Genomic DNA, 18,418 nt, shown 5'->3' with positions numbered 1-18,418 from the left:
CGGTTTGTCGTTTTCAAATGCGGCTAATTCCGCAAATATTGGTACAAAAGTACCACCAAATACCCATGTACATAGTACAAATAACCCCAGAATTGCTAATAAAGCAGGGTCAAAAAGTATATCTACACATAGTGAAAATATGCAATCTATTAGTAGAAATACAAATGATGAACCAGCAGCAATAGCCATGAAAGTGGTTAATGATTGCGGATCCACATTTGGTAAAAGTCTTTCTGAACTTATAAAAGACTTACAAACATTTAAACGCCGTTATCAGGAAATAAAGGAGGCAGAAGGAGATCAAACTGCCTTTCTTAAACACCTGATGCATCTGCAGGGTTATCAATGTTGAGGTGCATATTCCTCAACACCAACTCTATAGTGTCACTTGCTAAAAGGCACTACATTAAAATATTCATTAACAAACATAAGCCTGATGTTCTTCTTCTAGCTGAACATAAACTTTCAGACAGGCATAGATTTGGAATTGAGGGATATGCACTTTACAAACAATGTAGAGTAGGTAGGTCCGGTGGAGGCACAGGAATTCTCATTAAAGAAGAATACAAAACTGAGAGTTTTGTAGTTAACACAGGCAATATTGAGTCTTGTGGCATAAAGCTTTTTAAAGCAGATGGGACACATATTAAAATCATTTCTATGTATCTCCCCCCTTTGCTGGAATTTAACCCCTCCAGTCTTGATGCTATTGCAGATATGGGAGCAATCAATGACATCATCATTGGCTGTGATCTGAATGCAAAGCACAGAGATTGGGGTGGGAATGTCCAGAATAGGAGAGGTCGAGACCTCTACACTTATTTATTGGATTGTCCAAATTTGATGTTGTGTCCAACAGCTAATGCCACAAGACCCAATATTGGTGAAGACTCTTTTATAGACTACTTCCTAATATCACCGCGGATCACTTTGGCGGACCATGGTCTGCTGGCAACACACGACTTCGAGTCTGACCACAGAGCTGTGGAAATTAATATTTGTACTCAAAGTATTCAAACAGATATTGTAAAAACATATTACAACTTTAATAAAATGAATATAAGAAGATTTAACAGGCTCGTGGAAGGTGGGCTAGCAGACCATGCTCTTCCACATGATAGAAATGCGTCGGCCAATGAAATTGACCATTGTGCACAACAATTAAATAATGTAGTAAAGGAGGCATTAGAGAATTCAGTGCCAAAACAAAAATATAAAAACAATTTATTGGGTGAGTTGCCAGCCCACATTGTCAGGTTCATAAAAGAACGAAAAAGACTTCGCCAAATTTTAAGAAGATCAGGCGATCCAGAGAGGCACAATATAATTAGAGCCGATATTAATAACTTAGGCATAATTATTAGGCAACAAGTGGCCAACTTTGAGCAGGACCGCTACAAAAGATTTTTAGAAAATATTAGGGTGAACCCACAAACATATAGTAAGGTTAAGAGAGCTGCTGGACTCTCTTATAAAGATCCCATTGGGACCTTAATTGGCCCCAATGGAGAAAATATTACAGAGAATAATATCAAAGCTGAGCTGCTGGCGGATCACCTACAGAATATTCATAATCCCGGGGATAATTCGGGGATCGATTCCACTCACAGCCTTGTTAACGAGGCTGTGGATGGGATCGAAACTCGGATACCCCTGGTGAGTTTCTGTACTGATTTTACAGCTGATGCTGCTGTAATCAATAATGAATCTCTCTGGCAAGAGGGAGGATTTGTTAATCCCCAAAAGATAGCAGCAGCTATCAAACGCAGGCCACCTAAAAAATCGTGCGATGTTGGCGGCATTCCCGATATCGCCCTTAAAAAAGCAGTAAATGTTATCTTAACATTTATTACAATCCTGTTTAATCAGTGTATTAATTTAGGCTATTTTCCATCAATATGGAAACAAGCCCTAATAGTACCAATAAAGAAACCAAATTCCGATGCCAAACAATGTGGGAGCTATAGGCCCATCTCCCTCTTGTCCCCATTTGGAAAGTTATTCGAATACTTTATTTTAGAGAAAATAAAAGTATTATTGGAAGAACGCAACATTTTGCGAGATTTTCAATTTGGTTTCAGACCAAAACATTCCACAACACAAGCTCTAGTAGCATTTTCAAATTATGTCGCCAATGGGTACGAGAGGCAGATGGGCACAATGGCCATTAGCCGCGACTTCGCAAAGGCATTTGACACGGTTTGGCAAAACGGAATAATTTACAAACTACAGTCTTTTGGTTTTGACAACAACATTTGTAGGTTAATAGCGAGCTTCCTGAAAGACAGATATTTTAGGGTGAAAGTCGGTGAGAATATGTCTGTGCAACGCCTGGTTCAGGCGGGTGTACCAAGGTTCACTCCTTGGACCGGTTTTGTACAACATATTCATAAGCGATATACCTAATCCGCCTGAAGGGGGCCTGCTATTAACTTACGCAGATGACATTTTAATAGCCTTACGAGGACGATTCGGTCACACTCTTGAGAGGAGGCTAAACATATATATGCAGCAGTTATGCGAATATTTTGATAGGTGGCAGCTTAACTTAAATGCAAAGAAATGTGTTTCAATTGTTTTAAGTGGTAAGCCAAGGGCAACTTATCCAACCCTGCAAAGGTATAAACCTAACATAGAAGTTAGGAATGAAACAATTAAAGCTTCAGAAGAAATGAAGTACTTAGGTGTTATGTTTAGTAGGAACTTTAACTTTATTAAACATGTCGATTTCGTGTTGAATAAGGCCAAAGGTCTATATGGTACATACCAAAGACTCTTTGTAATGAGGGGGGGCCTTTCACCTCAAATAAAATTATTAATTTATAAACAAATTATACAGCCTGTTATATCTTATGCCTTCCCGGCTTGGGCTGACATTTCGTCGGCTCAGATGGAAAGGATAAGGGTTTTTGAACGGCGCATATTAGCTCCGGCAGTAGGTCTTAGACCATATACAAATAGTGACGGGGAAATTAGAAGACCCTCAAACAAAAGTATCTATAGCTCAAGCAAGCTGAGCAGAATAGATGCATCTATGATGAACAGAGCAACGACATTTTTTGACAGATGTCTTGATATAAATAATCCCATCATACAAGACTTTCTAGAAGCAAATTTAGATATGAGAAGAATTCTCACAAAAAAACATCTCCCACCAATAGCCCTTCAAAAATTAAATGAAGAAGGCCTTCTTTATCAAGGCGATAGCCTGATATATTATCACCGCAGGTACGGTCGATATGACGCAGCCACTGATCCTGTATATAATACTGAACAGTAGGTTTTGCACTGTATATATTGTAAATATTTTTAGTTTTAAGTATTTTACTATTTAGCATGTAAGTTATTTTTAGTTTATTTACTATCTATACTTAATAATTTTTTACCTCAATCATAATATTTGCCCTTTTTTGAATTTTTTTTGGGCCATTGTAAAAACACATTTTTCTATACGAACAAACATAATTAACTACAAGATTGTTAGCTCTAAGTGCAACACAAAAACAAAAAACAATTGTAATCACTTTTATATGTATCTAGAATACCTAGTGAATGTTTATTTACTAAAATCAATAATACTTTCGCCTTTAAGTACAAACTTTGTAACAAAACAAATGGAAATAAATAAATGGCAATTTGAAAATGAAAACATTTTTATTACGGAAATTGGTAGCATATTTTTATTTTGAGAACAAAGTTGCAAAAATGGAAAATTCATTTTTTGGTTCCTTTTCTTTTTTTTTAATAAAGTACAAATGTTTTTCAGTACATGTAAATCCTCCTGTAATACGCAAACAGAGATATTGCCTTTTACTGTTTGGCTCCATTTCCTTAATGTCCTACCATACCATATGCTCATATTCATAATGAAAGAGCTCATAGTTATTTCGGAGCAAATTAAATTATAATATATTTCAAACGAAAATTGAAGAAACAATACTAGATAGCTAATATTGAATGCACTATTCAAACTCACCTATATCTCTCGTTGTTGGCTTTTCAATAAATCTTGATAGTTTTCGTAAGGCAACATCAATAAACACTTTTATCTGCTAAGACAACATCAGTGCCGTTTCTTCACTGCCAACATAGTTACTTAATACCACTTGAGAACAATATTTTATTCCATCGATAGTTTCCAGCGTATTCCTGCCATTGTTTGTCCATAATTTTCCAATTCAACTGAAAGTGATAATAGGATTCAGCACTCACCATCGTGGCATTGTCGTTCAACGGGGGAAATGTTTGGCTTGGTGTCAATCGAAAAATTGTCAATCGTGGTTGAATGAAAGACCGTGAGCACCATTAACTATTATCTCTGAACGAAATGACAATATCGCCTTGATGCCCTTTTGCAGTTGTTGTTCTCAACTCTGGTGGACATTTAGAAAAGTTTTCCAAAGTTGCTACTCTATCAGCGGCATCCGCCATGAGATATTGCATTACACTGTTCGCCTGGTATATTGTGTGGAAAAGTATTTCCATGAAGTAATGTCTTCCCCAGAGATAAAGGAACGTGGTTTGTGCCAGTGCGTTGAATTTATCATTGAGAAAGAGAGAATGTGACGATTGATTGGGTTTGACAATTGATTGCAGTTTTCCTTTATTTCGTTTTCTTAAAAATGGATATTCGATACTAAGGAGCGAAGAGAAAAATGCATTATTTTTCAGTTGACATTTGTGTTTAACCTACTTATATTGATTTCACGACATGCCATAAATAAAACGAAATTGTATTTGGTGCGGCAAGGGCAACGAATATTGTAAGTACAATGTTTTGTTTGGTCGTGAGTAAATACGAATGACTGAATTCTAATGTGGAGCTATATTGTATTATACCTAACGGGTGATCCAACAAGAGGTTCTTTTTTCAACAGCCCTTTTGACAGATCACGCGTGAATCGTGTCACGCGTTCATGTTATTTTTTAGTACTGTTTGAGATTTTATCATGGAAAAGCTTACGCTTCTACAACGTTTACAAATCGTTCAACCTTATTACGAAAATTCGCGATATGTGGAGAGTGTGTTTCGAGCCTAATTTAATTCAGTGATGAGGCACATTTCTGGCTTTATAGATATGTAAAGAAGCAAAACTGCCACATTTAGAAAGAAGAGCAACTTAAAGAGATTCAAGAGCTGCCACTTCATCTAGAAAAAATAACAGTTTGTGGGTCGGTGGAGTCGTCGGACCCTATTTTTTTCAAAATGATGCCGGTGAGGGCTTCTTCGTCGATGGCGACCGTTATTGCTCCGTGATAACCGACTTATTAATGTCTGAAATTGAAGCTCGTAGTCCCGGCGACATTTGGTGTTAACAAAACGGCGCCACTTCCCGCACATCGTATCAATCAATGGATTAATTGAAAAAAAAAAACACTTCGGTGAGCACATTTTGGGCCAGTCGATTGGCCACCTAGATCGTCTCATATCATTCCGAAAAGCTTGAACGAGTCATTGAAAATTGGACTCAACGGATGGACCGTCTGAGACGTAGCCTCGGCCAATATTTGTTAGACATAATCTGCAAAAAATAAATGTCATCGAACGTCCTTTCGAATGATAATAAACATTCCCCATTCAATTTGACGTTTCTGTGTTTTTTCTTTAAAGAAAGTAGGAAACAGTAAATGGATCACCCTTTATATATGTCCTTTTAATTGGCTACATATATCTAATTACAGATTGTTAGTAAATATATTTAATAAAGGTTTATGTGGAACATAGGGCGATTACGAATTCTCTCCATCTTCTTCTATCATTAGCGATATTCTTGATTTGGTTTCATGTTTTGTTGTGGGCTTCGTATTCCTGCTTGGCCATTCTTATGCAGGTCATTAGCTCCGACTGGTAATGTTTTATATGATCTGCCGGTCACCAGTCGGATAAAGGAGGAGGTGGTCACGTCAGTGAAACCTGAATAGCCTTAGCGGGTCTCAGGAACTAGGAGGATGTCAGCGCGAATTCCCTCTGAAACACGGTGTACAAAACAAAACAAGTGAGCAAAGGCTATAGTCGGGACGGGATACCCTACACCACTACCCTGTGCATAAGCTTTTCACTGGTAAACATTTCTTTTAAGGAATATAATCCGACTACCACCAAACATAATATGCCTCTTTCTCTCTGGGACCCCCATAAGCAACCAAAATTTCGTGACCATCCGCTCAAAATTACGACCTGTGATTGCTAAAAATGGAAGATTTGGATGCATTACCGACTATTGTGGTATCTCTCTTGTTTGATCACCTTCGCCAACATACTTTACACCAATGAAAAGGTAATATTTTCTTCTTCCATTGACTGGCTTTGCCGTTGGAATACCCCTACTATAAGCCGATATATTCACAAAGAATAAAACTTTGAATTTGTCTCCACATGAGTTTTACCATATACCGACTCCTAAATATTATCCGACTATCCCCAAAATCAATAGGCTTCTTCCTCTGAGGGACCCCCATTAACCCCCAAAATTCCGTGACGATCCGACCAAAATTGCGACCTGTAGCGCGATTTCGAAAAAAAAATGAAAAATGGGATGTATTACCGACTATTGCTATATCTCCGTTATTTGGCCACCTATGCCAGCCTGCTTTGCATCATTGTAAAGGTGGGATATTTTACTTTCATAGTCAGGCTTTTGGAAGCTCCCCATCCAAAGCTGTGATATTCGTCATTATAATAAAAATCGGAAAAATGATAAGTTGGGTTGTATTAGCGACTATTGCGATATCTTCCTTGTTTGACCACCTACGACAACCTGCTATCCTTCGTTGTAAAAGTGATATCTTCTAATTTTATTAGCAGATTTTGCTTTTGATGTACCCCTTATAGATGCGGAGATATGCACTTTGAAATAAAACGTTGACTTTTTCTCCAAATAAGTTTTTTGCCTATTCCGACCCCTGAATATTATCCGACAATCACCAAAATCAATAGGCTTCTTCCCCTCCGGGACCCTCATCAACACCAAACATTTGGTGACGATCCGATCAAAATTGCGACCTGTAGCGTGATTACAAAGTTTAGATGGACAGACGGATGGACGGAAACACGTAGCCAGGTCGACTCAGTTGAGACATTCATTTTGGTATGCATAAGTATGGGCCTACGACCATTATTTCGATGCGTTACAAACTTTTTGGCCAAAACCAACTTATAATACCCTCCCCACATAGTGGTGTAGGGTATAAAAAAGGTACCCTCACCTAGAGAAATAGGTTTTGCTACAGTCCACTAACACACACAAGTAAAAACCCTCGTTGTGTTTTACCTTCATTGAACATTTAAAACAAACTACGAGCAATAATCTTGATAGAAAATGCAGACGGACTTATTTCATGGCAAAAAAAGTACACTTCGATTAAGTCTGACTTGTTAGAAAAAAATAAATAAAAAGTACATATTATTTATGTAGAATCGAGATTTTTTTGGAATGACGTACCCTTTAAAAAATCTACAGTATTTCAAGTGTAGGCCGTAATAATTTGAACACGTCTGTCCTTTTCAACCAATATTACAAAACTGAATATTTATTTATTTTCATTTGACATATTTTAGGAAGTATACATTGAAATAAATTATAGTAGGCTAGCTCATATATAAGAATATTCAAAGTAGTGTATATAAGACTGGGTAACAAACGAATATAAATAACAAGTTCAAATAAGATATGAATATGAATAACAAGTAAGGTATATATTGCACAAACTACTACAATTCGGCCATTCTGACCGAGAGAGCTCCTGATCTCTCATTGGTTATCGCTCCACAACGACTATTAGACCAAGGGCGCATATTTGAGACCGCCCACCCACCTTTTTGAAACAACTGAAAACCATCAACATCTTGAACCAAATAACGATCATCCCTCTAAATTTATGTATGCGTTTTTTCGAATCACCTCTAGAACTCTCGAGATTTTTTACCGTTACATAATCTCCGATCTTATAAGTTCTTGGTTCTTTTCGGGTTTTATTAAAGTAATGTTCATGACTGCATTGAAGTACTTCCCGTTTTTTCTTTGGTTCTTTTCTTCTAAATTCGCGGTTTACACTTAAATCCGCTTTCGAAATTTCTTTTTTCTGTAGCTGATCAAATATACCTTTTTGCTTTCTATGTCTATTCTGGCAAATTAGAAAATTGTCTTCAAACGTGTTCGAACCCAATGCTGGTACACCGTTACTCAAACTTTGTGTGTCTACATTTTGCTTTCTTTTCCCGGAACTATGCACAAAAAACTTTTTCCTTTCACTAATTTCAAGACATTTAGCAATTTTAGGTTCACATACGTCAATTGCCATAATCGATTGCATAAACATGTTCCTATTTTCATCATTTGATCTCTCTTCTTCTAGTTGAGCTTCATTGTTCATAATGGGACAGGTTGCAACCAGATGTTCTAGACTTCCACATCTATAACATGCTCCAAAAGCTTTCTTCGGCTTCTTACAATGTGACCCAAGATATTGCAGTTGAAACATTTGACATTATTGCCCGGATTTCCTTGAAGTACTCCACTCGTATACAAAGTTTTTGGTTGCTCTAAATTAATTCTCGAAAAGGCTTGCAAAAGCTTAGATCTATCTTTATAACATTGTAAGCATGCCTGAATTTTGAGCTGTTTATCGGGAATACCGTCTATTATACTATCAATCAATTCATCATCCCCGATGTATACGTTGTTAGCGAGTAATATTTTTTCATTATAATAATCTATAAATGATTCTTCGTATTGCCATGTTCTCGCTTCAAACTTACGACGCATTGAAAGTTTGTTTCCCTTCACGGACAAAACTTCTTTAATTTCATTCAACAAAACGTCAACGTCTTTTGTAACGAAATTCGGTTTGTTGTGTAACCACTTCTGGACCTTTCCTTTTAATTTACTCAACAATAGAGCCTTTGCGGTGTTATTATTCACATTATAAACTTCGAGGATTCCTCGGAACTGGCTTACCCAAACGCCAGGTTGTACAACCCCATCATAATCAGGGATAATATCTTTAATGATTCCAAACATCGGATCTATTTTCTCACCATCTCTATTTCCAATTCCAAACTGCTTCACGCAAAATTCTTTTTGTCCAGCACATTCAAAGTCAGCACTCCTTTTTTCATATTCCATCACTTTTTTCAAAAACTCTTTTTCACGCATCAGCAGTTCTTGTTCTTGCTTCAAAAGTTGCAGCTCCTTCTTCAAGATATTAAATTCTACAGCTTCATTTCTCTGTTCTGCTATTGAACCATTGTGATGTATTTCATCGATTCTTTCTAAATTCTTTGCAGATTCAATTGATTCCTTCTTGCCTTTTCCATAATCCTCGCCAAACTCGTTACGTTCATCTTCATAAATATTTTCCGCTTTGTCCGCCACAGGTTGTGCAGTAATATTCTCCATTGCAAACCAATACAAAAATTGTTGACAGAAAAAAAATTTTCGTTCCCACTTCTGAAAATTGTAGGCCGTAATAATTTGAACACGTCTGTCCTTTTCAACCAATATTAAAAAACTGAATATTTATTTATTTTCATTTGACATATTTTAGGAAGTATACATTGAAATAAATTATAGTAGGCTAACTCATATATAAGAATATTCAAAGTAGTGTATATAAGACTGGGTAACAAACGAATATAAATAACAAGTTCAAATAAGATATGAATATGAATAACAAATAAGGTATATATTGCACAAACAACTACACAAGGATATAGCAAACTTCTTTTATACGATAAAAATCTGATACATGCTCCAACAAATTTAGAACAACCCACGTATAACTTTTAAACTAAACTTAAGCGTGCATTATTACGCTTTTTGTCGAAAATACCTCTCCTATATCAAAAGACTGAGGCTGTGAAAATAAAAAGTACTACTCTGATGATCAAAATTATTCGGGGGATGATATGGACCAAAAACATAGAATTTCGCAGTATAATAAAACAAAGAAAAGTAAAAGATAAGCAGTTTTGGTTACATTTAGTAGACTCCACATGTACAAACAAACAGAACCGGGGAATGGCAGGGGAATCAATTGCTACAATTATCAATACATCTAACTCTGCCTAGACTTTATGCTACAAACAATGCACAAACGGACAACAGACATATTCCAAAACCACAAAAAGTTATAAACATTATCATTTAACGGAACTATTCAAATAAAAAGTATGAAATTCTTGCCAATTTTATTTCTTGCATTAACATTTTTTTTACTCTGGTTGCTTAAAAAAATTACGTACAATCCAATGGACACACAGACTTAAACAACTCTGCCATAACCTTTTCTTTATATGTTGTGAGTATATTTTTAGTCTGGCTAACAGAATTAACCTAGGGAACGGTCGAATGATATAACTCAACTGGAAATAAGTAGAAATACTCTGCATTATGCGAAGTTCAGTTCGTTATAATCCTTCTTGTGCACTTTAAACTTAGCTGACCTTTTTTCACATGTTTCTACCTTTTCTCTATGGGGTGAAATGTAGTTTTTATTACACATTCCGTTCAGACTAAAAATAGGGTTGTTCAAGCGAATGATAACACTTGCTCAGGTGGAAAATTTGCAAAGTCATTGAACAAATGTACATACATGCAGGAGGGTAAGAGAGAAGTATGTCTAGTATTACTAAATGGTACGGGAATTTTCGTATTGCCAATAAATGTTTAACAAGTCCTTGAATAATGGTCAGCCTATGTTTCAAACGAACATTGTTGTTCACTGGAATCTGGCAAAAGTATTGCCAAAGAGGATGAAAAAATATCGACAAGTTGAAGGAAAGAAGTAAAACTAACATCTAAAGTTGAGAAACTTTATTCAAAAGTTTGAACTGCAAGGATGACATAACACCTAACAAGAAACGATGACAGGACAATGCCACTAAAGGAGACCAAGAAAGTATTAAATGTACGGCGTATCTTTACCGCTATTAAGAATATTTCTAGTGAATGGGAAACAAAAAACCCTCGTTGTCATAACTTGTAAAAGCCACTTCAAAATATTCTCCATTGGCATCAAACAACAACCACAATTCGTAACCTCATCGTCAGCTGCCACACAGCTTATTTGGACAATTTCATATTGCTCTCACGTGCAACAACTATAAAATTTGGCAGTTGTTACAATGAAACCAGGAGAATTTCTGTGCAAGTTGCCAATTGTGTTACATTTGACAGCGCCAAATGTTGAAGATAACTAGTGAGTGAGTGAAGGACGGCACTCATGTTCTGCGTGTAATGTTAATGTCGGGCAGTGTCGCTACACAGAAGGGGTTGCGTATGTTGCCTTTTATCAACTGCAACTGAACTGAATTTAAAACAGTTAAGCCGCTATTATACAATAAAGTTAATATATTCAACAGTTAGTCTACTAAATTCCCACAACAGGATATATAAATAGGAATTAACACATTAAGGTGCCACCGCGGTGCATTGGTATGCACACCCGCCTTGCACGCTGAAGGTCGTGGGTCCGATTCCCCGGCCAGGCAACATCAAAAAAACGGCTAAAAAACCCCTCAGTTATGTTGGCGACATTTCCTGAGTATTTCAGCCATGCAAAACTTCTCTACAAGTGGTGTCTAAAAACACGTGGTTCCGACTCGGCGATAAATAGTAGGTCCCATCAACCCCCAAAATTTCGTGAGGGTCCGATCAAAATTCCCACCTGTAGTGTGATTGCACAAAAAAGGGAAGAGGGGATGCATTTCCGACTATATCTCTGTTGTTTGACCACCTATGACACCCTACTTCACATCGTTGTAAAGGTGATATTTTCTACTTTTCTTACCAGTAGTGGGATTCTGTAACTCATTTTTGCTGTTACCGACAAAAATCGGTAAAATTAAATTGCAAAATTAGGACTAAAAACACAAAGAAAAGTTGGCATCACTGTTTACGTCGGTAGAGACTAGCGACTACTTTTTATTCGTCGTTAACTTACCGAAAAATTTCGTTAATTATCGAAATTATAAGCATTTTAATTTTACCGACAATTATCGATAACAGCAAAAATGAGTTACAGAATCCCACTATAGGTTTTGCTTTCGATATACCTCTTACAGAATATTCGCTTTGAAATAAAACGTTTACTTTTTCTCCAAATAAGTTTTTTTCCCATTCCGACCCCTGAATATTATCCGAATATCACCAAAATCAATAGGCTTCTTCCTCTGTAGGACCCCCATTATCCCCCAAAATTTCGTGACGACCCGATAAAAATTGCGACCTGTAGCATGGTTACAAAAAATGGCAAAATGGGATGTATTACCAACTATTGCGATATCTCCGTTATTTGGCCACCTACGCCAACCTACTTTGCATCATTGTAAAGATGGGATTTTCTATTTTATAGTAAGACTTTGCTTTTGGAAAGTCCCCAACCAAAGCTGCGATATTAGTCATTATTATTAAAATCGCAGAAATGAAAAGGGTTCTATTAGCGGCTATTGCGATATCTTCGTTGTTTGACCACCTACTACAACCTGCGTTACATCATTGCAAAAGGCGATATTTTCTACTTTAATTAGCAGTTTTTGCTTTTCATATACCCCTTATAGAAGCGGAGATATTCACTTTTAAATAATATGTTGAATTTTTCTCCAACCAAGTTTTTTGCTCATTCCGACCCTTGAATATTATTCGACCATCACCAGGCTTCTTCCCCTCCGGGACCTTCATCAGCGTGATAACAAGGTTTGGATGGACGGACGGACGGACGGACACATAGCCAGATCGACTCAGCTTGTCGAGACATTCATTTTGGTATATATACATACTAGCTAAACCCGGTGCGCTTCGCTACCCCGACTATGGTAAAATATGAAGCAACGATATAATTTTATTAGCTTTATTTTTAAAAATATTTTAATGCATACATATGGGAGATATGAAGGCGTTCTCTACCCATTCAATGCTTTTTGTGGAGCTTATGTGTTTATGCTATGGTATTTTTGTATGTTGCAGGAAGTAACATTCCTTCTAAATCCTTTCTAACTATAAGTACGCCTACGTGGGTGACATTTACAAATTTCATGTACTCTTACACTCTTAATTTCGACAAATTGAGCCTACCTGAGCCTATTCTTCCTTTTAATGAAAACAATTAATTAGCACTACGATTGAGTAACTTAAGTTTGAGTATAGTTATAATTTATGTTATTCATAGGAGTAATTTTTCCTCTTAAGGTAACTCCCACTTGCATTGACAATTTTTACTTCAATAATGATAAAAATATGTCATAAATAAATGCAGATAACTGTTTCCCCTTCGCCCATCCCAGTTAAGAAGTCTCTCAGATATATGATATTATTAGCCTTTGTTAATTCCTCTCCGGGTACTATAAGGATGAGTTGTACTGACTTCAAAGTGGCTTTCTTAAATAACGAATCAGGAATTCAATATTTTATTATTATCCCTTATGTCTATTTTGTAATAAAATGGTAAAACGTCTGTTAGACTATACACTTATAATATGTTTAAGTGCATTACCTCGATTTATTTGACATACATATATTGTATGAAAATGGGATCTTAAATCGACTGGATTTTCTAAGTTCAGCATAGTCTAAATGGGCTATAACCTGAAATTTGAACCGTAATTTGGCAAACTTATTTCTAGATCACATTCCATCACACATTTCATGCTTCACCAAAGTTGGACAGATATTATTATCCCTTATGTCTATTTTGAAATAAAAGGATAACCTGAAATCTGAACCGTTTTAAAAATGCCTTGTCGAACATTTTTCTGGCCCAAATTCTGCACTCATTTTACAAATTGCGACCGATTCAAACTTATATCTAGACCAAATAAAATTTCATTGAACCGATTTCAATGTAATTTGGCAAACTTATTTCTAGATCACATTCCGTCACAGATTTCATGCTTCACCAAAGATGAACAGATATAGGGTGTTTGGCGCATCAGATACCTCAAACCGGTCAAAAATATATATGGGGGCTATATTTAAATATGAACCGATTTCGAAATATTTTCGCACATTTATTTGCAGGCCAACTTCCGTCACACATTCTAACTTTTATTGAAATTGGACATATGTAGCGACTTTGGAGCACCAGATGCATGAAATCGGACGAAAATATATGAGAGCTATATCCAAACCTGAACCGATTTCTATACATTTTGGTACATTTCGTTGTAGAAATTATATAACTCCTTTGGACTGGTCTGCAAGAAGAACGAAGTCTTTTAAAAGCCGCCAGAAACCAAAGCCTTTCTATAATAGAATAAAAATGTAATTTAATTAAGTAATATTTTTAACAATTAGTTAAGTTAATTATAGTAATACTAAATTGTAATTGTATGATCGGGAACATTCGACTGTGGATTGGCAGATAAAGAAGAAGTAGTGCTTTTATTATTAAAGATGGATTTTATCGGTCCATGTTTTAAAATAGACTCCATAAAACAATACAATATTTTCAGTAATTTGAAGGTTCGGAAATTAGATGTATACTGCTATGTTCTTGGTTTTAAGCACATTGTGCAATAGAAACATATGCAATTTTGATCTTGGTCTTCGGTCGAGGTTCCTAGCATTTCTTACAGAAAAAATAGTTATGATCCATGTTTTGAAGCACGAAACATGACAGATTTAACACTGCGCTTTGGGTATTCGTGATCACTTATATACCATTGACTGGCTCGCGGTACTGGAATATGACAGAATATATAACACAACCACATAAAAGGCATTTTATCATTATTTACGGTCAATAAAACCGGAATGTATTTACTTTCCCAAATAATAAACCAAAAATAATTGCATCACTCGAAACCACTAATAAACGTTGACAATTTGGATATTTTTAATTTCTTCTAAACATTTAATTGTCATAAATAAAATAATTTTTTAGAACGTTATAAATAAACCGTATATTGCATATCGTCAGCATAAATGCCCGAAGACGTAACACACAAAACCAAACTTTATAGCAGAAGCAAACTACGTTATAAAATAAAAAAGATTTATAGAATATGAATCTTAGTAGGCCGTTTTTTTTCAATCATTTTCTAATGGGAGTATGCAATGAAACCAAAAACGCTTGGTTTTGGGATCCTTCATTACAACAACATCTGCAATGTTATCCCATTTTCCGAAATGCCATTTCTTGAATAGGATCGTTATTTGCAAACATATAAGGTTGAAACTTTGCCAGAGCTTGTACTTTAGCAATATGTATCAGATTCCATCGAAAAACGAATTTCGATTTTCATGTGGGCTGTTTTTCTTAAATTAAGTAATTTTTTAGAATTTTTAAATCTTAATAAAACTAACACTTTTCGCAAAAAAATGAGAATATGTGGAAATAAATAAGTCGACAACCAAAGCCTCCAACGAAACGTGAGGAAACAATTATCTTTCTCCAACAAATATTTTTGCAAATTTTCGCCGATTTTTCGCGATATCTAAAAAATAAAATATGTCAGATCGTTCCTTGGATAAATATAAACATTTTAAGACAAACGTTGAACAAATCGATTGTAAATTGGTGGAGTTTTTACAATCTTCAAATATTGATAAAACTAAAACATAAATGTCCATACATACTTTTCGCTAAAAATTAAAAAAAGGTGGAAATAATTAATTCGACAACAAAAGCATCCAACGAAATGTTATGATACAATTACTTTCTTCAAAATATTTTTTTTGCAAATTTCCGCTGATTTTTCGCGATATCTCAAAAATAAAATACGTCAGATCCTTCCTTTGGTAAATACGAACATTTTAAGACAAACATGAAACAAATCGGTTGTAAATTGGTCGAGTTTTTGATTCACGTACGAACGTCATTTGAGTTTTATATAATAGAAGAAGATGTATGGGTCTACGACCATTATTTCGATGCGTTACAAACTTTTTGGCCAAAACCAACTTATAATACTCTCCCCACATAGTGGTGTAGGGTATAACTATATGCCAACCGCTATTTAGTACCTTTTGAATACATAAGTGCGAATTTCCAAAACTTTCTCCTTATCTCCACTCTAACCGCCAATTGCTTTACTAATACCGAATTTCAATTTTGTACACTTATGGTACGTGAATCTACAACCACATTTATTACTCAACCCCACACACCAACAGCGACTATAATACCAAATTTTACGAATTCCTCCTCTATTCATAGTACTATCTCCAACATTAACTCCGAATTTCAGGATTCCACCTCTATCCGTTCACCCATATCCAAATTGTACCAAATTTATTACCATTTACAACTTTTCGTACACATAAATTCGAATTTCCAAAACCACCATAACTCAATCATACACTTCAAGAATAATCTTAATTGCAAATTTCAGGATTCCACCTCTATCCATTCACCCAAATCCAATTTGCACCAAATATAGTACCCTTTAGTACTTTTCATACACATATGTAGGTACGAATTTCCAAATCTACCTCCATGTCTCAATCCACTCCAACAGTACCCATTATTTCAAATTTTAGGTTAGTAGCTCTGTTCTTTCACCCAAATCCAGATTGTACCAAATTTAGTACCATTTAGTACTTCTCGCGCACATAAGTACGAATATCCAAAACTACCCATATATCTCAATTCTACACTTCAAGAGTAATCTTAATCCCAAATTTAAGGTTTGAGCTCTATCCGTTCACCCAAATTGTACTAACTTTAGTACCATTTTGTACTTTTCCTTTACATAAGCACGAATTTCCAATATAATTTCCTTATATCAACACCACTTCCCAAACTTCATATCCGTTCAAATGTAATGGTTGAATATGTAGCCAATGACATCAAACATGTATTTCAAATTGACAAGAAGCAGCAAGAAATCGGAGGAAGAAATGTACCATCGCTCGGCTTATAAAAAAATATTGCGTCACCTAACTTAGTAATGAATGATATGATAGTTCTTCTTTAGCAAACAATTTTAAATAGAACTCCGACTGGCATGCATACGCATCTGATTTGACAAAGTTCACTATTCGTCCAAACATGATCTGATACTCTAAACACGATTTTTGTAATGGAAACGTTTATGGGAAATTATGAGCTACGACAAAAGAAATGGAAGACAACTGAAATGAAATACAATAAGTCCCAGTTGTAGCAAAGCAACAACATCAATGCGAATATCGACAACAAAGGTATTATCGCTTTCAATATATGAAACTTGACTCTCAATAAGGGCATAGTGACCACACATTCTCAGGCAACAAATGTGAATGTGAAAGGATGACTTTAAGATGTCTTTGTGGTTAGTTTTGAATGGCTTAAGGGGATTATTGTACAACACACCGAACTATGTGTCGGCGAAATGAAAAAAAAAACAGCTGCATAATCGTCTTAACTTTTGACATTTTATTGTCGACTTCTAATTGCCTTAGTAACCACATCGTGTAGAGTTTCAGTGAAACGACATCGGCAAACATCAATACAAAAAATATTATTATTATTATATCAATTAACTCATTTAATATTGTTAACTTATATAAAATTCTGAATGCGTCATTGCTCAGCTGAGATTGAAATTATAATGACTATGTGAAACAAAAACTATATCTTCTTTCTAATGAGAAATACTTTAAAAATATTTATGTATATTATATTTATTGTATATTTATTTTGAACTCATTTCGGTAAAATAAACTGTTTTAGCCCGATTCACCGAGGGATTTTTTAAAATAATAATTTGAGCGGAAGCTGTGGTCGTGTTAATGTAAAAAAATAGGAAAAAAGCGTTGAAGGAAATAAGTTTTTTTTTCATTTCATTTGCAATTAGTGGCTTTATAACACAATGTACAGCTTAATGCTCAAAGAAGAAGTTAAAGAATACACTTCAGAGATGAGGTTTCTAACGTATGATTTTTTAGTATATCCACAGTATGTACCTCAAACGGATGCTGACATTTTGAAGACTGAAAAATGGAATTTTTTGAATTTTTGTTTTAATCGGGACGCGCAGCTGCATTTATCTAAAAGCATATTATTCTATTGTAGTACACGCGTTTTCGCATTTTTAATGTATAACATGAGCGTGTAGCCTTCATAGGATCACAGCAATCTGCGCTCAAAGCCGAAATTTTTTTGCGCGCAACGATCAAAGTTGGTAACGAAAACATATTTGGAATGACATTTTTTTTCTTAATCTATGTTCCGAAAATCATTGATGTAGCATCAATTTTTTTTTTTTTGATTTTTTTTTTTTTGAAATGGAAAAGACGATTTTAGACATTTTTCTTGATATGTACATTTAATTTTTTCTTATCTGTTACATACTTATTTTACATACGTATGTTATAATAGATGTGTAACTATTTGGACACGATTTTCTCATAGTAATTATGGGTCCGGAAGGTACTGTATTGGTATAATTTGGATTTTAATAAAGGGATAGAGTTGGAATTTCGAATTAACATTACCG

The sequence above is a fragment of the Musca autumnalis genome, unplaced genomic scaffold (genome assembly GCF_047663935.1).
Source record: "Musca autumnalis isolate F117 unplaced genomic scaffold, ASM4766393v1 scaffold_2, whole genome shotgun sequence".
Lineage (NCBI taxonomy): Eukaryota > Metazoa > Arthropoda > Insecta > Diptera > Muscidae > Musca > Musca autumnalis.
Note: the sequence above shows the minus strand (reverse complement) of the source record.